General features: G+C 42.9%; 1 long non-coding RNA gene across 1 annotated transcript; it reads right to left on the bottom strand.

The window, feature by feature from the left end:
* Positions 1–2,586: 2,586 nt before the first annotated feature.
* Positions 2,587–7,032, bottom strand: LOC113190064 (uncharacterized). The gene is made up of 3 exons (XR_003301730.2): positions 6,910–7,032; positions 4,342–4,418; positions 2,587–2,744 (listed from the first exon to the last, which is right to left on the bottom strand). It is a non-coding gene; the product is annotated as an uncharacterized LOC113190064 (long non-coding RNA).
* Positions 7,033–23,593: the final 16,561 nt, after the last annotated feature.

Here is a 23,593-nt window from a genome sequence, read left to right as displayed (position 1 = left end):
TTCTTAAGATTTTTGTAAAATACTTCTTTGTCTCAACCGAAAAATACAAAATGAAGTTTAAAATAAGACAATAGCTTATTATTATGTTACTTCTAACAGTTTCTTGGAGAAAGGCCCAATTCTTACTACTACCTGCCATGTTGTAGCTCAGATTCTTTTAAATTTATGCAATGCGATACACTCAGTCCTCAATATCCACTGGTTTTGCATCCACATGTTCAAACAACCCTAGATGAAAAATATTTGGGACAAAAAATGCATCTGTACTAAACATGTATGAACTTTTCTTCTTGCCATTATTCCCTAAACAATATAGAATAACACCTATTTACATTGCATTAGGTATTATTAGATTAGTAATCCAGAGATGATTTAAAGTACAATCAATGTACCTATGTTACATGCAAACTATATGCCATTTTATATAAGAAATTGAGGTATTCAGGTTGGGTATCCATGGGGGCGTTCTGGAACCAATACTTCTTGAACACAAGGGATGACTCTACCTAGTCTTCCTGTCTCTTGTATCATCTGTCAAACCCACGGTCCACTCTACTGCCAACATTATCCTTTTTTTATTAAATTATTTGCCTGTACTTTAAGGTGTGTAACATGTGTACTTGGTACAAATACCAAACTATTAACAGGTGGCTATGCATCTGAAGCATTTACACAGCTATTGTCTTCAAACCTTTTTGCACAAATGGTAGCACTTACCTTTTACCACGTGGATGTAGCCTTGCACTGGTTAATCCTAGCTTGATGCCATTGCCAAGTGTGAATTCCCTACTTTTCTGGTTCACTCTGTTTTCAACTGTTTCTTATGAACAACTGAGTTGGGTTTTACATTGTAATTCAAAGTCTTTTATTGTTATAAGTGAAATTAACACACCTACATTTATTAACATGGGAGGTACGTTTGGTCTCAGTTCTATCATCCTGTTTTGCTCTATTCTCAACATTTTCATGGCCTTAAAAACACTGGCGGGCTGGGGATGAAGCTCAGTGGTGGACACTTGCCCAGCACACATAAGAAGGCCCTGGGTCAATTCCCAGCACCTCAAATAGAATATTTTTAAAATTTCTTTACATTTTTGGTGTGTATTATAAGAATTGAAAAACACGATGTTTTTGTTCTAGTCATGATTATATTCATTACCATATTTTATCTTTCTTGTTAGTTTTTATTTGCCTTTTCTTCTGGTTTTTTAATAGCTAACGAATAACATGGCACAAACTCAAAAGGTACAGAAGAGGGGCTGGGGATGTGGCCCAAACGGTAGCGCGCTCGCCTGGCATGCGTGCGGCCCGGGTTCGATCCTCAGCACCACATACCAACAAAGATGTTGTGTCCGCCAAAAACTAAAAAATAAATATTAAAAATTCTCTCTCTCTCTCTCTCTCTCTCTCTCTCTCTCTCACTCTCTTAAAAAAAAAAAAAAAAAAAAAAAAAGGTACAGAAGAGAATGCAGTGAAACACAGGCCTCTCTCTTCTCTCCCAGGCACCTAGTTCTGCATTTTAAAGGCAGTTATAAAATACTTGTACTCTAAGCTTATGTAATTTACCTCATCATCTACTTTGTAATAGGAGTACTCTGGACTCCAATTATGAGTAATAATAAAATTAAATACATTTCCTTTTTTTTTTTTTGTCCTGGGGATTGAACCCGGAGGTGCTTTCCCATTGAGCTACATCCCCAGTCCTTTTTATTTTTATTTTGAGACAAGGTGTCGCTAAAGTGCTGCAGCTGGCTTTGGACTTGTGATCCTCTGCAGGATCCCAGGTCACTGGGATCACAGGTGTGCAACCGGCAGTATATTTCTCTTTTATTCCACTCTCCAATGCTGATTTTTGTTTATTTTGTTATAAGTAGTCAGTATCTCCTTCTCTGGAAAAAACCACACATCCAACTTTTCCTTCACTCTTTTTTTGTTTTTTAACTACATCTGACATCGATTTATTGTTAAACTGTTAAACCCGATTTGAATCATGTCTTTAACTGTTGAGACCCCCCCATGCCTTCCCCCCACCTCACCCTCCTAACTTGGGATAGCTACATCATTTGTGTTTATAGCTTTTATTTTCCCTCCTCAACCATAAAACAAGACCTGTTTTTGCATTAATCCTACAAGTTGGAGCCACAGTCATACTGTTACTTTTCCATAGGGCTTTAATTTGGCTAATGTTTGTTTTACAGATGTTTAAAAAGTGCTCATGGAAGTCATCGTCCTTGCATCCTGGATTACCCAAAAATGTTGGTGAGCTGCCCTTATGTCTGAAAACTGTAGCTGGGGAGAAGGTGCTGGAGTCTCGCGTCCTTCCCCGTCCTTCCCCAGGGCTCTGTGGACAAATACGGAATGTTCCCAGGAAGACCCCAAGGCCAGCCCAACCTTCCTCCCCACTGTCAGGGGGCTTAAGTTTTTCCTCCCCACCAAAATGCCAAAGACTCATTTTTTTTTTTTTTACTTTTTATTATTATTTTAGTTGATACATAAAAAATTGCATACATTTATGTGATTTTTAATATACGTATAATCACAAAATGATTAAATCAAACTAATTAATAAACCTATAGTGCACATACTTATCCCTTTTTCTGATGAGAACATTTAAAAATCTACTCTCGCTCTAACTATGTTCACACGTAACTTTACCAAAGTGTGTATTGCTGTGGATGAGTCTCTCAAATTTTTCTTCCTATCAAACTGTAGATTCATGTCTCCAGTAGTCAGAATCTCCTTCTCTGGAAAAAAAAAACACACATCCAACTTTTCCTTCAGTCCTGGAAATGTCTCCTAGTCATTTAAATATCTTCAAATATTGTTTTCTTGTCCATTATTTTAAAGAAAATATTTTCCTATTCCACTCTTTTTTTTTGGGGGGGGGGGTTCCAGGGATTGACTCCAGGGGCACTTGACCCTGAGCTACATCCTCAGCCCTTATTTTTTTATTTAGAGACAGGGTCTTGATAAGTTGCTATGGCCTTATTAGGTTGCTGAGGCTGACTTTGAACTTGCGATCCTCCTGCCTCAGCCTCCCAAGCCACTGGGATTATTCCTTTTTTGTTTGTTTGTTTGCTTGCTTTCTTAATCTATTTATGCACTAAACATCCTTTGTCTGCTGTAGATCCTTCTCTCCAATGTGAGGCTTTTCTTTCTTTAACAGTAACTATTTATTTCATTCTCTATCCCTTTAATCTGATAGTTTGTTTCTTCCCTGGTTGCCCTACTCTATTTTTCTTGAAACTTCTGTATCTTTTCTTTGAGCTCCTGTTTTAGACACACACACTTGAATCAAGCAGTAATTCATTTTCTTTTTTAGTTTCTTAATGGTGGGGTTTGGCCACAATTGTCAGTTGCTCTGAGGTGACTTTTTCTAATGAGAGTTTGTTTTTTTTTTTTTTTTTAACCCACTCTTTATATTTTCCTCCTTCCCTTGTTCTTCTAGTACCATTGTACAATTACGGTGACTGTTTACTACAAAGTGTGACAAGTAAGAAGTTACAAATTACTGATTTGGCCTTAGTCACTGTTGAAAGCTCCAGTTCTTATGATAATATATGACTGAAGAAGTGTCATGGGAGACTTCCAGAGTATCCAGTTTAGTCATCACTTGACCCAGGGCTTTGGGGTTTTCTAGCTTGTTTGCTAGTTTTAGTGTCTATTTCTCCTCCCAGGCCTCTCAGACTGTGACTTGGGTAGTGCCTGTAATCCAGAACTTCCCTCTGCCATTCCTCTTCACTGGCAAACTGCTTCCTGCAAATATGGAGGGCATTTCCCTTTGTTCCAAATGAGGCATCTCTGATTTTGCTCTGCTGACATTCTGAGAAATCTCAAGACTCTCTTGACATCCTAGCCCGTATTTCACCAGCACTGAATTTAGCCACCCTGCCTCATATAGTGTGGCTCAGCATTATAGCTGTCCCTGGTTTATTTAAATATGCAGTTTCCTTTTCTTTTCCTTTTGTGTGGTGGGTGGGGGATTGAGCTAAGTTTGCATTCCCTGTTTGTTGTTGTTGTTGTTGTTTGTTTGTTGCTTTTGTTTTGTTTTGTTTTTTGAGACAGGGTCTCTCTAAGTTGCTGAGTCATGTTAAGTTGCTGAGGCTGGCCTCGAATTTGGGATCTTCCTGCCCCAGCCTCCCTACTCCCTGAGATTACAAGTGTTGACCACCACACCCAACTCTTTCTATTTTTGCTTGCATACATTTTTAGAGACCAGAGAAGAACTCTCTTATTATGCCATTTGAAGTAGGGATATCTCATTATCTTTGTAAAATACAGATAGATTTTGTGCTTTTTTAAAAACTATTGCATAAAAGTATAGTGTGAAATCCTGCATACCTTCAAACTATTTCATAATCAGACTCCAGCCTATTTCCTCTTCATCTTCTGTTTCCTCCCACCACTTTTTTCTCTGGCTGCAAGATGATTCAATACAAAATTATCTGTGACACATGTGTTTTCTTCTCCTGAAATTCATAATATAAAAACTATTAAACAATGCTAATCATGGTTGATAAATATTATTGAAATAAAAACAGGATTCAAGAGAGAAAAGTTTGTCAAAGGGTAATCAGAGCTGTCACAGAGAAAATATTTGACAAAATAAAAATGAATTTTCTCCTGCAGACACTGTGGTGCATCCCAGATTTGGGGGGTGGGAGATCCCTAACTTGTACTTTCTCAAATTCCTTTTGGAATTCCTCTTTAAAAGAAAAAAAAAAAGAAAAGAAAGAAATGTTTGTATTTAAGTACATGAGACATACAGATAAGTACAAACGTGATAAGTTTAAAATTGAAAGGTTATCACAAAATGAGCACATCTGTAACCCTGACCCATAACCTCCCCACTGTCCAGAAGACGACACAGGCCCCTTCCTAGTCACTACTGTGTCCTTCCTTGCAAAGATACTCACTGTAGTGGATGCTAGTGATACAATAGTTTTCTTTAGCCTTTGCCTTTGCCTTTTGTTTTTTACTGGATACTATGTTTCAGATTTATCTCTGTAGTTCTTAGAGAAGTCATTTCTCATTTTTGTCCTGTATGTTGTGTATCACAATAGATTTATGTATTCTACCACTGATGGAATTTGGTACTATTATAAATATGTTGCTATAGACATTATTTTACATGTGTTTTGGGGAGAACATGTACATATTTATAGTGTTTATATCTAGAAGCAAAGCTTCTAAATAATACCTAAATGGCCAGCTTTTAATGATACTACCTCAGATTTCCAAAGTAGTTGTGTTATCAAAAGTTCAGTCCTTGTCCCCAGTGCCAATCCAATAAGGAGGACACTTTTTTTTTTTTTTTTTTTTTTTTTTGGTACCAACGTGAGAGAAATAGAGTATGTAGCCTTAACTGGGATGTAAGAGCCAGTCGAAGCCATTCTGAGCTTCCCCATCCTGTATCCATTTGTAGCCATTTTAACTACAGCCCTTCCCTTTGCCACAATCCCCCCACTTTGAAATTAGCCAGTCACTGCAGACTGCAACCTCCAATCCGAGCAAGCGGCAGTGGGGCCTTAGGGATGAAAGCAGATGAACTGCTGGCCCAAGTGTGCTGCTCCCCAGGTTTTGTGAGGTCGCGCGCACTTCTGCAAAAGTAAAGTCTTGCAGAACTGCTTCCAAACATGTGTTTGATCCCTTGTGCCACCCAGCTATTTCTAATGCTGGGGATTAAACCCAATCACTCAGCCGCATTCCCTGCCCTTTCTTTATTTGTTTTATTTTGAGACAGGTCTTGCTAAATTGCTTAGGATTTTGCTAAATTGCTGAGGCTGGCCTTGAACTTGCCATCCTCCTGACTCAGCCTCCTATATGCTGGGATCACAGGCACGGGCCACTGAGCCCAGCAAGGACACAGTTTGGAGAAAAAGAAAAATGAAGTTTTATTGCTTTGCTAGCAAAGGAGAAACAAAGGGGACTCCTGTCCCAAAAGCTCTGATTCTGCCAATCAGGGAGAACAGGGAGCTTCTAAAGAGGAAACTCCAAGGCTACATTCCATGTAGGGAGTCACAACCCATTTGTTAATTTGGGAGATAGTCATTTCTTAGATCTTCTGCTGCCATTTCCAAGTCTTCATTCCTGGGAGGGGTGTGTGCTCAAGAACAGATAACTTGCCTGGGATGGGGAAGAAGGGTAGTCCAGTTCCCCTGGGGTTAGGGAGGGGGAGAAGATTAAGGAGGTGGCAGGAGAGAGGCAGAGAAAGAAACACGTCCATTTTAAAAGAAGTCTCGTGGCAGAGCAGCAAGGGCTACTCAAAGCACAAAGTGGACCACTGTTAGGGTCGGGAGACTTTTCTAAACAGATATCACGCCTGTGACGAATCTGCATCAAGAGCTCGTATTAGTTACTTTGGGGCCATAACAAACCACACCAGAATTTGGTGGCTTAAGCCAAGCGGTTTCTGTTGTGCGTTCACTTCTCACATTAGGACAGCAAGAGGCAGGGACCATGATGTCTCCTGAGGCCCAGACAGGAGGAATATGACGTCACCACAGCTGTGTGGCACAAATCCAGTCTACATGAAAGGGACAGGGCATGGCAAGGGAGGATGGACGCGGCTTTTTTGTGTGTGCTTTAGAGTTTTACACCATGTTGGGTCATCTTGACACAATCACACAAGCATAGAAGGCAGTGGCTCCACTTCAGGCCCCAGTACGTCTCCTCTACCCTCCCCCTGTTCCCCTTCCACTCCTCTGCGGGCCTTTCTTCTATTTATTTATGGTTTTTAAAATTACATTTGATCGCTTTACATGAAGGTGGAATTTACTCTCGGACATTCACATGTCCACCTCTTGATGGGAGAGTCAGGAAAACACCACGGCTACTCCTTCTCAGTCTACACCACCGCCCACCTGATCACCAGCGTTCGCTTTCCCCTCACAGGCAAAACATCCTCACCCCACCCCTGGAGCTCCGAGTCTCCTCCAGCTGTGGTATTCTCTGCAGGTCTGAGGTTTCCTCATCTGCGCCAGGTTGAGATGAGGCTCCTTCAGTACACTTCCTGGGGCGAGCTCCCCACAGTCTGGATACCTACATAATAAAAGTCAAGGTTTCCACCTCGTACCTACAAAAATGCCCTGTAAGGCAGGAGAGCCACGATCAATATCTTATTCAAACAGGTAACATGAGAGGAGCATGCACCCCACTTTCCCAGGGCAGTTCTGAAACACAGCTGGGTACCTGTTGCCAGAACCCCCTCAACCGGAAGCTGGGAGGGTTTCCATCAGAGTTCATGGCTGCTCAGTTTCTCCAGGTGGCTCTTGACTCTCAACTCTGGGCCTTTAGCTCCCCCTCTGAGGCGATTTTTCTTTTCTAGAAGAAATGACCCATTTTGAGTTTGAGGAGCTTCCCGGTCTGCTCCTGACTAAATGAGAATAAGGATCCCAGAGGTCACTTATCAGTTTGAACTATTTTCTTCTTTTTCTTTTACCTTACCAGTACTTTTGCTGGTAAAACCGCCTTGAAATTTTCGTGGACTTCCTGGGACTCTGCTATCAGTTTAATTAGTGGGGGCGAAGTTACATTGGTCATTCTTTTTGAGGCAGGTCTCTTCCTACTTTGGGTCATAAGTCAGGTAGTATGGGCAATACCCTTTTTTCTACTGAGAGAATCTAGTACACTGTCTTGAATCTTCCCGGGATCTTCAATTTGATGTTGCAGCTATTATTCTTTTATTTGAGATTTGGCCCCAAGCTTCATTTCATTTGGGGAATCTCATTGCCTGTGGAAATCAAGGATGATACACAATTTTATTTTCCAACCCAGCAAATCTTGGATCCTTTATTTTTTTCTCCAATTTCTACTTTCAAATTAAACCACTGCTTCTTGCCTCCTCTCCATCTTCTGATTCCCCCATCGTATCCACTTAGGACCAATGAACTAACACTGCCAACATTCTGCCTGGTGATTTCTTTAGCCAAATGAAAAGCTTATTGGAAACATTTGGCATCTTCCAGGTTATTACAGACAACAATCTTGCAAGTCATCATGCCACTATAAGATGCTGGTTCCCATTACCCAGGGGCTGTCGCAGTTCCTTCATTGTTTCTCCAACCTTCACCAATGACCACTTTGACACTTATCCAGTCTTTATGAAAGGTTTCCTCATCACTGTCTGGTCTTTGCCCCAGGCCATTTCTCAGGATTGCTTATTCTTCTGGTGACTTTGAGAGAAGAGATGCTACCTCTCTGGGGACAAGAAACAGCCCTATTCACTTTCTTTAAAAGTGGTGGACTCCCAAGCTCAGCGGGTACCTGGGTAGCCCTCTCCTGGGTCAGATCACATTGTCCCCATAGGACTTTAAGGCAAAGAGAAGCAACACACATGGTGATGCTCAGGCTGCCTGCTCTGCCATGAGCAACAAAGCCCTTTGTCTCTGACACAGGAATTTTTGTTGGTTAGAACCATCCAGGAACTAATAATAGGCTCAGTTATTCATTTGTAAATTGGGAAAAATCAAATCCCAGTTCCAACAGTCTGCATCTCCAAAAGCATTCCAAGTCTAATTTCCAATAAACCTGAGCTACTACCCAAATCTTGTGACTTCCCAAAAATCTTGCTTCCCTAAAACATAATTAGAGACAAAATGATGATGACAGCACTTTTACAAATTCAAAATGAATTCAAGATTCCTAAAGAAGAGCCTATTAACACCTCTGCACTCATGTCCCTGTGTCACTAGAGATCAAATGAAATACTGTAGCACGGTTGGAAACTGTCTTCTTTTCAAGAAAGTTTTCTCTTTGGGAGCATTTCTCAATCTAGCAAGAGAAATTTTCAAGAACTGACCAATTTCAATGTTTCACATAAAATCTGAACAAACATAGCAATATCGATGATTCCCAGGTAACATCTACATTGCAAAATAACAAGTCAAAGGAAGCAGAGGAAAAAAGGTGAGTAGTATTAACACATCATCTACCACATGCCAAGGAACCATAAAAAGCGCTTTGCTGGCATTTATGGGAACCCTTATTGTTGTCATTGCTGTGTTGATTACAGGAGGAACAGTAACGCTTAGAACCTAGGAACACAAACCCTGGGACCAGACCACTTGTTTTTGCAGCTCAGCTTGCTGGTGGGCCAGTTGACTCTCCTTCTCCATGCCTTTGTTTCCTCATCTGTAAAATGGAAATAACATCCATTCCCACTTTACAGCGTTACTAAATATTTAAAGGAAAAAGAACTAACACATGTAATGTTCTTGTAACAGTGCCGTTTGGTTTCAATAAACAGTATCTTGAGGAGGATGAGAGAAAGGAATAGGAAAACACTCTTTGGAGAGAGTTCCCAGGAAGCCAGGAGACCTGGCTCAAGGAAGACAGTCTTCAAATGTCTGGATTTCCAGGCCAATGCAACCCAACTCCAGAAACCTTGTGCATCACTCATCTTTCCCAAACATATGAATCTAATTTCTCTGATTTGAACTTGAGCCTCCAAAACTATGAGGCAGCCAGGAACGGAGATGCACACCTGTGATCCCAGCCACTGGGGAGACTGAGGCAGGAGCCTCACAAACTGAGGCCAGCCTCAGCCACGCAGTGAGACCCTTCCTCAAAATAAAAAGTACAAAGGACTGGGATTGTAGCTCAGTGGTAGAGCACCTCCCTAGCCTGTGTGAGCCCTGGGTTCAATTCTCAGTACTGCAAGAACAAACAAACAACAACAAAAACCCGTGAGAAACTGCCTTTCTGTGGTTTATGTGACCTAATCTATGAGGCTTTATCCTGGCGGCCCAAGGAAACGAATAAAATATACTATGCCAAATTTCCTCCATTTATTTTTTTACCTTATTCTTTTTTTAATCAAGGAAAGACACTGTACCAAAGGGTTTATAAAGACAAGAAACAGTATCCTACCCCATTCCTCTTCCCTCTCGGTAACATCCCGAGGAGCCTTTTTAAATGGCTTGTAAATTTCCATTTCTTCTAAACCCTTCCCAACTACTGGGAGTGAAGTGGGGGTTTCTGGTTGCTAGTCAACTTACTCTGATATGAATGTTCCACTTTGCAGTACATAAAACGCCTATGCAATGAATATGCATAATAAATTTTATTTTTTTTTCCCCAGTGCTTGAACTATTCCAGTCATTCTGCTTTGGAAGGAGGTTTGCTTGTGGAGGGCCATTTTGCCTGGAGGTGCTGTGGTCAGGTGAAAATAGCACGGGCATCACACGTGGGCCCACCAAACTGGGTGCCCACCCAGCCACCAGCCAGGTCACTTCAGTACCTTCCTTGTGGGTGCCTTGTTTCCAAAAAAAAAAAAAAAAAAAAAAAGGTAATATATCTCAGAACATTAATCTCAGTGCTTTCTTTTCTTGATTATGGTTCTGTGAAATGTGAAACAAGAGAGCCACCTATAAAAGATATATAGGTGATTCCAAAACCAGTTCTAACTGGTTAGTGACTACTACCTAAGACAGACCAGAGGAAGTCGTCCTTCCTCCGTGACGTCCAACACCACGGGCCACGAGGGGAGTGCGAGCCAAGGCCCTCAGGATCCATGGGCACACAGGTGGGAGCAGCTCAAAATAAACACAAAGAGCCTCGATACAGATGCTGCTGAGAAGGCACAGAAGCTGGGTTTCTCACGCGCCGCTGGTGGAAGTGTCAAGGTCACAGCCACTCTAGGAAACAGGTTGGCAGGTTCTTACAAAACCAGGCACACACGTACCATGAAGCCCCACAACTGCGCTCCTGGAACTAATTCAGAAAGTGAAAACAGATACCCACGAAGAAACCTGTACGTGGATGTTCACAACCAAAACCTCCATCAACAGGCGAATGACTGCACAAACCAACCGTGATACAGCCGCACAGTGAAGTGCACCTGGCGGCAAGAAGGGACAGTGTCCCCGCCCGCGCTCCCCCACAATCAAAGCCCTCCCCTTACACGCGGTCACAGGGGGAAATCTTAAGTGCGTTCAGCTGAGTGGCAAAGGCCACGAAATGGTACCATTCCATTTATATAATAGCCTCGAAATGACAAAATAATAGGGAAGGAAGAGGGACTGGTGGCTGCCAGAGCCTAGGGATGGTGGCCCAGGAGAGGCTGTGGAGGGGACCATCAAGGGTGTGCACAAGGACAAAGGATGACGGACAGGCTCTGTCTTGGGTTGGATTTGGTGGTGGATATGTGAACAGGACACGTGATCCGAGGGCGCAGCACTAGATACATACGTTGGACTAGTGTCACTTTGCTTTAACTGCGTAGGGGTATCTCGGGGTAAATGGGGTGAAGGGTGCTCAAGACTTTAACTGCCTTTGCATCTTTCTATTAAACTGCAGTTATTTTTAAACCTTTTTTACTCTCAAGTGCCACCTCTGGGGCTGGGGCTGTAGCTCAGTGGTATAGAGCGCTTGCCTAGCACGTGTGTAACCGGATTCAATGCTCAGCACCACATAAATATAAATAAATAAAATAAAGCTATTGAAATGCCACCATCTGAGCCAGAAGGTAGAACAGTGTCCCTGCCCCACACTCCTCCATTCTCATAACCCTCTCCTTCCACGTGACATTGTGATAGTTAATTCTTGCTTTCTGTTATATACTTACTACCTAGGCATGCTTTTCTAAAAATATGCTAATTTTTGCCTAATTTAAACTTCAAATTGAAGCAATCATATAAAATCACTGCCTTTTTGTTGTTGTTGTAACCAAGGATTAAACCACCAAGCCCTTTTTACTTTGATTTTGAGACAGCGCCTCGCTGAATTGCTTAGGGCCTCACTAAATTGCTGAGGCTGCCTTTGAACTTGCGATCCTCCTGCCTCAACCTCCTGAGTCACTGGGATTACAGGTGTGCACCACTGCATCCAGTGGCTTTTTTCCACTAAACATGATGGTTGTGAATCTCATTCACGGTGCATACCTGTAATTCTATATTCCAGCAAATGAATATACCAAAATTTACTTGTCCACTTTCTTACAGATGACTCTTGGAGTTGCTTCTAGTTAGGAGCAATGCTGTCATGAACACCCTTGCACCCTGGGGCCCCAGGCGTTTTCCTGGAGAAGGTACCCAGTGAAGAAACCACCAGCTCAAGACGTGTGTTTATTTTCAACTTTATAAGATGGTAAGTTATTTTCCCAGAGCTCCCACTACTTTCCCTTCCATCAACATTGTAGGTGAGTCCTGGTTCCTTTTTCAGTACTGAAAGACAGTTTAGCCATCCTGGAGGGTGTGTGTGTCTCACTGAAGCGTTAATCTACATTCCCCTGATGGTTTTTCGTTGAGCGCTGTTTCATTTATTTGCTGCTTGGATTAGCTCTGTGTGAAGTGTCTGGCCATGCTTTTGCCTGTCTCCATCGGAGGGCACGTCTCCTCCTGGGAGAGTTGAAGGGATTCTGGTATATTCTAGACATTAGCCCTCAGTGCCAGGATAAACCCACACATGTGGGTTTTTCTTCCATTCCCTGTTCTGCTTTTTCAGTCAAAGACATTGGTCATCTCAGGCAAAAAGAAAATCAGCAATAGGAATGTAAAGAACCATAAACGGTATTAACAGTATTTAACTTTCAGTCTCCTTAATAGAGTCCTTTTTTTTTTTTTTTTTTTTTGGTACCAGGGATTGAACTCTGGGGCACTCGACCACTGAGCCACATCTCCAGTCCTATTTTGTATTTTACTTAAAGAAAGAGCCTCACTGAGTTGCTTAGACCTAGCCATTGCTGAGGCTGGCTTTCAACTCGAAATCCTCCTGCTTCAGCCTCCCGAGCCACTGGGATTACAGCGTGTGCCGTGGAACCCACCTGATAGATCCTTAAGCACTGCTTAACACAAGCACATTAGTAGCAGCATTACTCACAATAACCCAAATGTGGAAGCCACCCAAATGTCTACGGGCAGATGAGTGGATAAACAAAGTGTGGTACATCCACACACTGAAATATTCTTTTGCCTTATAACGGAGGGAAATTCTGACCTATGTTACAACTTAGCATGAGCCTTGAGGACCTCATGCTAAATGAAATAACCCAGCCACAGAAGGACCAGTACCGTATGATTCCTCTTACAGGAGGCACATGGGGGAGTCCTTCACAGGGACAGGAGGTGGAATGCTGGTTGTCAGGGGCTGGGGAGGGAAGAAATGCGGAGTTTGTTTTTAACGGTACAGAGTTTACAACATGAAAGAAGTTCTGAAGATGGATAGAGGTGCTGGGTGCACAACAATCCAAATTACTTAGTGCCACGGACCTTAGAATGGTTAATAAATTTACCATAAAGATGGTAAATTTTGTATTATGTTTATTTTATCACAGTAAAAGAACCATATCAGTATAGTTGTTATCTAAAAATAACTTTCACTAATACAGAAAGAAGAAATTTCTCTGGTTGAAAAAAAGAAACAACATTCAAAAAAAGCGAGTAAATTTTTTCCATTTCCACTACACTTACTGTGACATTAAATGTGGGACCTCCTGGATCTGAAAATGGCCTTATACTGTGCATGTTTTATTATCTGCTTTACTGAGCACATGGATTCTATATATCTGCACTCAAAAATATTCTAATCGACCCAAACATATTGTTACAGAGCTGGGGCCTTCCTAGAAATTGAGGCTCCACGAAGACCCCCCCCCTTCGAACCCCGATTCTTGTGATCAAGTCAGAAAGATTTCAGACATGTCACTCAGAGCGACAGGAACGGGTTTATTGAAGGGATAGGAAAAGGCAAAGGGGACACTCTCAAGGGAGAGCGTGGGTCCTCTCAGAGAGGACAGGGACAGGGTGCCTCTCCTGCACTCCAGTTTTATTGGGGATCCCAGGGAAGTTTCCAGAGAGTCCACCCAGGCCCACCTCTTGACCTTTGACTCACAACAGGTGACCTCAGACTTTTAAGTCCCTACTGTCATGGCATCTCTAGGTCACCTTGGCCCATGCTCACTGGTTCTAATTGGATTCTTGACCATACACTCTTGCTGATTTTATGGTTAGAAAGAACTCTCCTTATCTCTCAGAGTTTCAGGATCTGGCCACCAAAGTGTCCTCCTTCAGGGTAATCTGGGTTCCTCTTATCTACACTATTTCTGCATTTCTCCTGCAGTGAACAGGTAGTTTGCTGAGGAATGTGATATATCTTATCCACTTAGGGCGGGCAGGGCTGCAGGTAAATTGCTTCTTAAAAAAAGAAAGCATGTGGGGGTCAGCACAGTGGGCCCATTTTATGGAATTATTCTCTTAGCTTCTTGGTCCCACCCTTCATATCTGTCTGTCCCCTAACAATACTAACAATTGTCTTAAGGCCTAAACCTGGTCTGTGCACTTGCCTAGCATGTGCAAGGCCGTGGGTTAGATCCCCAGCACTGTACAAAAAAGAAAGGGGGGGGGAGGAGGAAAGGAGGTAGGGAAGGAAGGAAGAAAGGAAGGAAGGAAGGAAGGAAGGAAATTTAAAAAGCTGGTTTTTGTTTTCATTCTTGGTTTTTGGAAAGACTCAAAAACCATGAAATTCATCGTGACACCAGAGCTTGAGAAGAAGTCAGATTCCCCTGGGGAGGAAGAGAAAACTGGGAGGATTGGGCAGGAGGAAGGTGTGGCCTTGAGCTGCCTGGCCTCTGTCTGTGCCCTGCAGGTGCACCCTGCGTCTGTCCTGCTCGCAGAGAGGTGATGGCCCTCCCTGATGCTAGCAACTTCCGCTGCCATTAGCAAACCAGAACGCCTCCGGGTCCCTGAGTGGGCAGCCCGGCCACAGGGAGCACAGTGCCCAGAGACCAGCAGCAAGAGTGACACCGAGAGCAGCTTTGCACAGCCCACCTGGACTCACTGTGGCCCTGGACAGGGGCATACACCCCCTAGCTGCCTCTGTTCTTGAGAAAATTACTGCGTATCCACAAGGGTTCTCTCAAGGAAGGCACTGCACACAGAAGCATCCAGGATGGTCCAGCTCCATGGACGTTTGATCTCCCTCTTCTTAGGTAGGCCTGCACCTAACTCCATCATACAGTGATGAGCACAGTGCCCTTGTTACCTGGGAGGCATCCATCTTGGTGATGAACCACATGAACCATGAGCCACCTTGGGTGACGATGGGTAAGGAGCGTGATCCTCCCGAGGGACGCAGCCCGGCTCTGAACACAAAGCCCAACAGGAGTTTCCGTGCTGCTCTGAGCACAGTGGTACCACTGGGGAAGGCACAGCCTCCCTGCTTTGCAGATCACCTCTCTTGTGAGTGTGCAAACCTGATGACTGTTGTTCCGCTTTCCTGGTGTCCAGGTGATGTCATTGATCTCATGAGAGTCGTGAGATACTTGTCATGGCCTGGGATTCTTCAAATCAGCTTTATGGTTCTTAGAAAATTCTATCTGGCTGCAAATTTTTCATGATCCTGTTTACATTTAGCAGTTTAACCTCTTCCATTGCCAGGCAACAAATAACCTCAGTATTTACTGGGTAAATACCAGGTATGTGGCATTGTGACCCAGGAGGGATCAGATGTGTTTGCTTGACCTCTGGTTTCTAAGATCTAATTTAAGAGATAAGACGGATTAACAGTGGGAGTGATACGGACGTGGGGGAAGGGTCTGGAAAAAATGTTTTAGCAATTTTTATACTTAATATACTTTTGGTTTGTTTGTTTGTTTGTTTGTTTGTTTGTTTCAGGGGATTGAGCCCAGGGGTGCATTACCTCTGAGCTATGTTCCCGTCCTGTTTATCTGTTTATTATGAGACAGAGTCTAAGTTGCCAAGGCCAGCCTCCAACTTGTGAATCTCCTGCCTCAGCCTCCCAAACTGATGGTTTTGGAGGTGTGTGCCACCAGATCCATAACATAGTATTTTACACAGCTGAACTTGAAAGGATTCCCCCGCCCCCACTTACACACATACACACACACACACACACACACACACACACACCTGTGCTCATTCAAGGCAAGTACTCTCCAGCACTGAGCTCCCTTCTCCACCCTCACACAGCTGGATTTGAAAGGAAAATATTTTAATTTTTAAAATGTTCTTCTTTAGCTTTGTTCATATTAATTGTGGTTTCTTTATTTTCACTGTTGCTTTATGTTTCACTATGTCATATTCATTAAGTTTAAAAGGAGATGAAGACATCAAAATGAAAGGGTTCAAAAAAGTCAGGTAACACAGATTTCCTCGTATGAAAGGTCTGTTTGAATTTCAGCACTTTTGAATGCAGTATTGTCATGGTCTCACATCTCGACGGCATGTATTCATTCAGTCTTTCCTCAGGAACATCCTAAGAGAGAGGTTATATGATGCCTATTTCATATAAAAGAACATGCACACGGGGGTCAATGGGCTTCTGCAGACTCTTACCCTGAGTCACAAAAGCAGAGCTCAAGTCTCCTGACTCTCTTCGCCCTCTGCCGTGCATACAAGGTGCTGTGTTCACTGACTTTAAAACTCAGCCACCTCCACCGGCTCCACCCTCTTCTCAACAGCAGACCACAGGCATGCCCTCTGAAAATACCTCAGAAAACACCTTTGCGTTTCCACATTCATGTTTCCCTAAGAATACCGACATTCATCCCAGGACTTCAGAGCTGGAAAGGGTCTTTGAGATCTGGTCCAACAGTCTCATTTAATAGATGAAGATGCTGAAGCTCAGAGTGGTTAAGAAGCTCCAAGAAGTGCACAGGTGAACCACACAGTAAAATGGACCCTCTGGGGAAAGGTTTCCTCCAAATGGCTCAGAATGGCCTTTGAGTGTCCAGGAATTATGATTCAGGACAGGGAGTTTTTCACCTCTTTTCCTCTACCCAAAACTAAACAAGTTTTGATTAGTGTAAGCAAAAAGAAAAAGGCTAAATCTAAGAAAGAGTTTTCTGGCAGCCACGATGATTAAAAACTAAGAAGAGAAACCTAGAGAAATCTTTCTCTTTCCTTTTTTTTCCCCCCAATTTCTTTTTTCAGTGTTTGGGATGGTACCCAGGGCCTCGTGCATGCTAGGCAAATGCTCTACAGCAGAGCTATAACCCCAATCTTCTTTCTTGCTCTTTTTGAGATATGATTTATATACCATATAATGCACCCACTTAAAGTGTACATTTCAATGGGTTTTAGTGTATTTACAGTTGTGCAATCATAAACACAATCCTTTGTGTGTGTGTGTGTGTGTGTGTGTGTGTGTGTGTGTTGCTGGGGATTGAACCCAGGGCCTTATAGATGTGAGACAAGCACTCTACCAACTAAGCAACATCCCCAGCCCAAACACCATCCATTTTAAAACATGTTCATTAATTCTTTAAAAGCCCATTATACTCTCCAGCTCTCATTCTCTCCTCTCAACCACCCTAACCCTAAGTAACTACTAACCTACTTTCTGCCTCTCTAGATTTGTCTATTCTGAATACTGAATATTTCACTAAATGGAATCATATATGGTCTTTTGTGGCCTCTTTCCTTGAGTATACTGTATTTTTTTGGTCTAATTAGTTATACATGATAGTATGATGTATTTTGACACATTGTATATATGAAGAATAACTTCTCATTCTTTGGTTGTGCATGATGTAGAATTATACTGGTTGTGTAATCATATATGCACATAGGATAGTAATGTCTGATTCATTTTACTATATTTCCTATTCCCATTTCCCTCCCTTTCCTTCATTCCCCTTTGTCTATTCCAAAGTACTCTTATTCTTCCCTAACACCCCATCCCAGGATACTGTTTTTGAAGATCATCCCATGTAGCATTATCAGAACTTCAGTCCTTTTTGTTGCTGAATAATATTCCAGTGTAGGATTAGACCATATTCTATTTATCCATTCATCACTTGATGGACATTTGGATTTATTTTATTTCCATTCTTTGGCTTTTATGAATAATACTGCTATGACCATTCATGTACCAGTATTTGTGTCAACATACTTTCTTTTCTCAGATAAATAGGAGTGGAATTGCCACTCCTAGGTATTAACTCTCTGAATAACTTTTTTTTTTTTGGGGGGGGTACCAGGGATTGAACCCAGGGGCACTTAACCACTGAGTCACATCTCCAGCTTTTTTATATTTTTATTTAGAGACAGGGTCTTGCTAAGTTGCTGAGGCTGGCTTTGAACTCATGGTCCTCCTGCCTCAGCCTTCTGAGTCACTGGGATTATAGGCATGCTCTGTTTAACTTTTCAAGCAACTGTGAAACTGTTTTCCAAATTGTCTGTACCATTTTACATTCCCACCAGCAGTATAAGAGGATTCTAATTTCTCCAATATTCTAGCACTTCAGGGGGGGTGTGAAGTAGTATCTCATTGTGGTTTTGATTTGCATTTTCCTGATGACTAACGTGAAACATCTTTTCATGAGCTTATTGGCTATTTGCATATTTCCTTTGGAGAAATTTCTACTTGGATATTTTTCTACAAAAATCACTTTTGAAAGGTTAAGTACAGATTAGATTATTCTCCTCTGGATTGCTTTAGCTCTCCTCCTTTTATTATATGAATTACATGAGTCCTAATTGTATGAACTAGAATTCTTTTGTTCCTTTCTAGTTCAACAAATCTGCAGATTAAAAGGAGTTTCATGTCTGAAGTTTTTGTCAGTCTGTTATTTATTTTCAATGCTGGGGATGGACTCAGGATCTGGTGCTCTATCACTTAGCTATGACCCCCCATCCCTGAAGTTTGATTTTTCACAGAATAGAAACTGAGGACAAAGTGCTACATAAGGTCCCCACTTTCCCTATAGATGAATTTGCGAGGAGTGGGTCTGTGGGGCTGTATCTCAAGCCGGTCCTTTGTTTGAGGGGCAAGTCCTGCAGAGCTGGCTCTTTGTGTTGATGCACCAGCTAGCACAGAACGGGGCCAGTGGGCCGCTGAGCTTCTCTTCCTGTGACACTTGGAAATTATTGCCTGGAAAAATAAACCCAGGTTTATCTGAATTACAACATTCAGGGGGGTCCACCTTCAACCCCAGCTACAAAGGGATTGCTGGGTTGCTTCACCAAACATGTGACCAGCATGAAGCCATGCTAGGCAGAAAAGCCACTCAGCAGGGCCCAAGGACCAGCACACACAGTGAGGGCGCAGGCCTGGGTGGGAGGCCCGCTTCCCTCCATCTCTGCAATGAGCTGTTACTTTGCTGTAATGAAATGTGAGTATTTAAATGATTTTTTTTAAAGTAATTTCTTTTAAGTCCGTAGACACAACATTCCCCCAAATAAAGGCAGTGATGGAAGGAGGGGAATAGTGTGTACCGTTTGTGGGTGAGTCGATGGAGTTCAAGTGAGAAATCCCGACGACTTCCAGGTGGCTGAATGCTGCACAGTTGATCACTTGAACAGAGTACAAACCCATCAACGTTTTAGGAGTTAAGGACAGCTGATCTTCTGATTCATTAACAAAGGGCCCTTTATGTTATCCATCATGCACACGGCCACCCTGATCAGGAGTATTGAAGGGGACTTGTGAAGGCCATCTGACCAGGCAGAAGGAGCCAAGCTTAATGTTAAACTGAGAAGGTCAACCTACCTACATGACATTTTACAAAAGAGAGCAGGTCTCGGGATTTTTCCATTTTCCAAGACTCCACTGTCCAATTGTGCCTAGTTATGAGCACCAGGGTCATGATGCCACGTAGCCCCCAGTCCTCTTACTGCCTGATTCCCAGCCTTCCTTTATCCACTGTGATGCTTCCTATTCAGTATTCTCCCACGGTCATTTTTTGTGTGTTTGCTGATGAAAAGATCAATAAATTTTCCCCTTAGTCCAATCACTGGAGTAGGTTGGGAATGCTCCAGGGTCAGCCGGGGCAGACAAGGTCCACCAGCAAAACCCAAGCAACTGGTCAATATCCTAGAGGCAGGAGGAAATTCCAGGATTCATCTTTGCAGAATGTTCTCCAAACATTTCACAATCACCTTGTTACCTTGTTAATCACTCAGTCATTGTTTTATTTTGTTTTTTTCTTTCTCCAGTACTGGGGATCCAACCCAGGGGTGCTCCACCACTGAGCTACATCCCGGTTCTTTTTATTTTATTGTGAGACAGGGCCTAAGTTTGCTCAGGCTGGCCTCAACTTGCAATCCTCCTACCTCGGCCTCCTGAGTCACTGAGATTACAGGTGTGTGCCAGGGGGCCTGGCCTGGCATTCATAAATTCTGGTTTGGGACTCTTGGTAGGATCCTTGATCAAAATGCCATGAGGACACCTGCCCATGAGCCAAAATGTTAGAACAAACATCATAAGACGCAAGTGAGGACTAGGAAGTGAGAGACAGTGCTGGAGAACCTCCAGGCTCAGCGGAGAGACCCTGGCGGAGGATCTCACGTGGCCAAGAAAAGCATGACCCATAGATAGGAGTCTGCACAAGGCTCATGAAACCAATAAAAAATGTGGAGTTTGGCTCTTAGTTAATTCTCTGAGTCAATGAGCAGAATAGTAAAATACTAAATTTGGCAAAACTGGGGTATTAAGAACCAGGACAGTATAAACCTGTTTAATATGGAATTTCCTATGCCTTCCATATAAATTCATCTTTGACTACTGGAAAGATCAGTTCCTCTTTCAGTATTGAGAAGTGAATAGAATCAAATCTATAGGTAAAGAAACCACTCATACAATTTCAAAACCAAAGTCAACGACACAGCAACGCCCAGTCTGAACGGCCCTCAACACCATGAGTTTGGAGACCTCAGGGGCCAGGAGCTCCCTTCCCTACGATGGTTTTGGCTAGGCTCAGTCTGGCCCATCGGACCTAAAGCCACAGTTGGGCTGGCGAGGCTGAAACTGAACTGGCCAAGAGCATGAGGCTGCTGACCTGCAACGGGTCATAATTGTGGTCAGGTGTCTCCATGGCAACCCCTCTGAGCCACGAGGTCAGAACTGTGGGGTTAGTGACATCCCATGACCGGAGCACCATAGTGCCGGGAACAGCCCTGGCTACTGTAAGTAATCCCCAAACCTCACCTTTAGATGAAAGGATGGAAGAACTTAACTCACACCAAGAAACAAATTAGTGTGATACTGGAAGGAAAGTATTTCTGTGAGAGATCTAGAAGGTTCCTTGAAGGCTCTTGTCTCCCAGAGTCAGGAGAGTAGGACCTGGGAGAGAGGGAAGATCAGAGAAAGGTTCCAAGGAACCTCCTAGATTAGGGGGGAGGAATGAGTGAAGATATCACAACTGCTCACGGTGCCTTGGACTTGAGCCTTAAGTTAGCTGAATGACGAAAGCACTGCTTGACTAGGGTCGCCCAGAGACCGTAGGTCACTGGCCTAATGACCTGTGAGCCACCCAGAGCAGTGAGAGATGAGTTTTTCTTTCACTCAGGTGGTTCCGGGGAGAAGCCTTTCCAGGACCCATGTATGGGCACAGCTGTTCTCCCTGACCAGGACCTTTGCGGCACCCAAGTAAGTCTATGATCACCAGACAGATTTTGTTCCATCTCTGGCCTATTTGCAAATTCTATTCTTCTTTCCCCCCCCCCAACAAAAAAAGCCCCTACTATTTTCTTCTACAATTTATTTATTTCTTGATCATTTTACCTTCTGTTCACCAAATAATCAAAATCCAAAGCGGCAGAATTTCCCACTCTGTTTTCCTATGGTAAAGAAGTGCTTAAAAGTAGACGGAGTCTTAGTGGCTTTAATTTCTCAAGTGTCTCAAGATGTTCTGTTGAAAGACTTTGGAGTCCTTATTTTAGGCCTTTTATAGTATGTCCTTCTACATTATGTTCAAAGGCTAAGCCCATTTTATCTTAGTTTTCAGAGGTCACTAAGTAAATGAGGGGAAAAGGTAATTCATCGTCCTTGTGGGGAAACTAAATCATCATTAAGTAGTCAAAACACTACTTACTTAATGATCCCACCTGCTCAATGGTGCCACGTAGAACTGATCCTCCTAACTAGGTGTGGAGCCAAAATGTCATTTCACAAAGGCATTGGGCAGCGGGGATAGACTTGTCAAGTGGCAATGCCTTTATTAGATGTTCAATGCAAACCTTCCTAAACAGTTTTGCTGTATTGTCCTGTCACTGAAGAAGAGGTCATGAGTATGTATGTTGGACCCTCAGGGATAGCGCTAATATGGGAGACAGCTTTGGGTTAGGGCACTGGTCAGCTTTCCAGGAGAGTAAAACGCTGGCACGTGGTTTTGAAACCCTCAAACAAAAAGTACCAAAGTGGCCAGATAATTGCCATAAAGGTCATGCATGCTCTCCTTCAGGAACTATACTCTGTTTCCTACTCTGTACCTATTGCACGTGGCCATCTGGTTTCCAGGACACAGAGTAAACCAGATGAGAGTAGGTGACAAGTAAAGACAGCTGTTATTTTATGTGGGCAGCTACAATAAGTGACAGCTGACTGGCGGGGGGAAGAAGTGGGACGGTGGCTCTAAAAAGCAGACAGAGGACTGGGGATGTAGCTCAGTGGTAGAAGGTCTGCCTGGCATGCAAAAGGGCAGAGAGAGATGAGATGGAAGAGCTCAAACCCCAGAGACCCAGAGCACCTGAGCTCCAGGGCAAGCCAGCCCCTGTGAACTCTCTGGTCATCCCTCTCTCACAACAGTGCGATCACTGACTTGATAATGCTCAAATGCTAGAGCTGCGAAGACACCAGGGATCTAGTCCAACTCACAATTCACAGATGAGGAAACAGGCCTGGGGAAGCACAGCTGGTTAGGGGTACAGCTGCAGCCAGGAAACTTGGGACCCCACGGGCCAACTCATACTCTGCACCCTCCCTCAGAGAGGTGAAAATAATGCATAGCTTCAAAAGGCTACAAAGGATTTAATAAAAGTTTAAAATGTTTTCCTGACAAAATGGCTGAAGCCTCACTGATTAAATATAAGAATTAAATATGATAAAGTACAAAAGGCTGTGAAACAGAGAGATTAAAAACTTGTTAGCTATTATTATGAATGTAAAATCTAACATATGAAAGTGTTTGAACATTTTTCTACTCATACTTTAAATAATGTGGCTCTGCCAGAAATTAATTTTCATGAAGCCATTGATAACATTGCAGATGCTACAAGCTCACCCTCAGAAAGTTCTCCCCAAGGCACCTACTTTTAAATGTGTACTTTCACTTTCTATCTTCTTGCTTTAATTTAGTATGCTTCGGCCAATACCGTTGTTATCACAGGATTCCAATAGCTTTCTGATTTTATGAGACAGATAGACCTTAAACATATTCCACTGGGTGCAGTGGTGCATACCTGTAATCCCAGCGGTTCAGGAGGCAGAGGCAGGAGGATCATGAGTTCAAAGCCTCAGCAACTTAGTGAGGCCTTAAGCAACTCAGGGAGACCCTGTCCCTAAATATTACATAAAAGGGCTGGGGATGTGGCTCAGTGGTTAAGTGCCCTGAGGTTCAATCCCCAGCACCAAAAAAAAAAAGAAAAAAAAATTTGACTTTTCCTATTATATTTGTACATTTTTTAAGTGAGTAGGGGCCATTATCTCTGAATAATCAAGCAAAAACTGAAATATAAACAAACTAATGACATCAATACTTAGATGAAAATGGGAGGATGGAGTGTTTTGATAACTGAGTGTTAATTTGATCTAATTTCTTCAAATGATGATTTTTTTTTAAAAAAACTGGGAATTGAAGCCAGGGCCTCAAGCACACTAGGCAAGTGCACCCCCCCGTGCACTACCTCCCCCACCT

This window comes from Urocitellus parryii, chromosome 2, assembly GCF_045843805.1.
Source record: "Urocitellus parryii isolate mUroPar1 chromosome 2, mUroPar1.hap1, whole genome shotgun sequence".
Lineage (NCBI taxonomy): Eukaryota > Metazoa > Chordata > Mammalia > Rodentia > Sciuridae > Urocitellus > Urocitellus parryii.
This window is presented reverse-complemented; position numbering and strand designations above follow the sequence as displayed.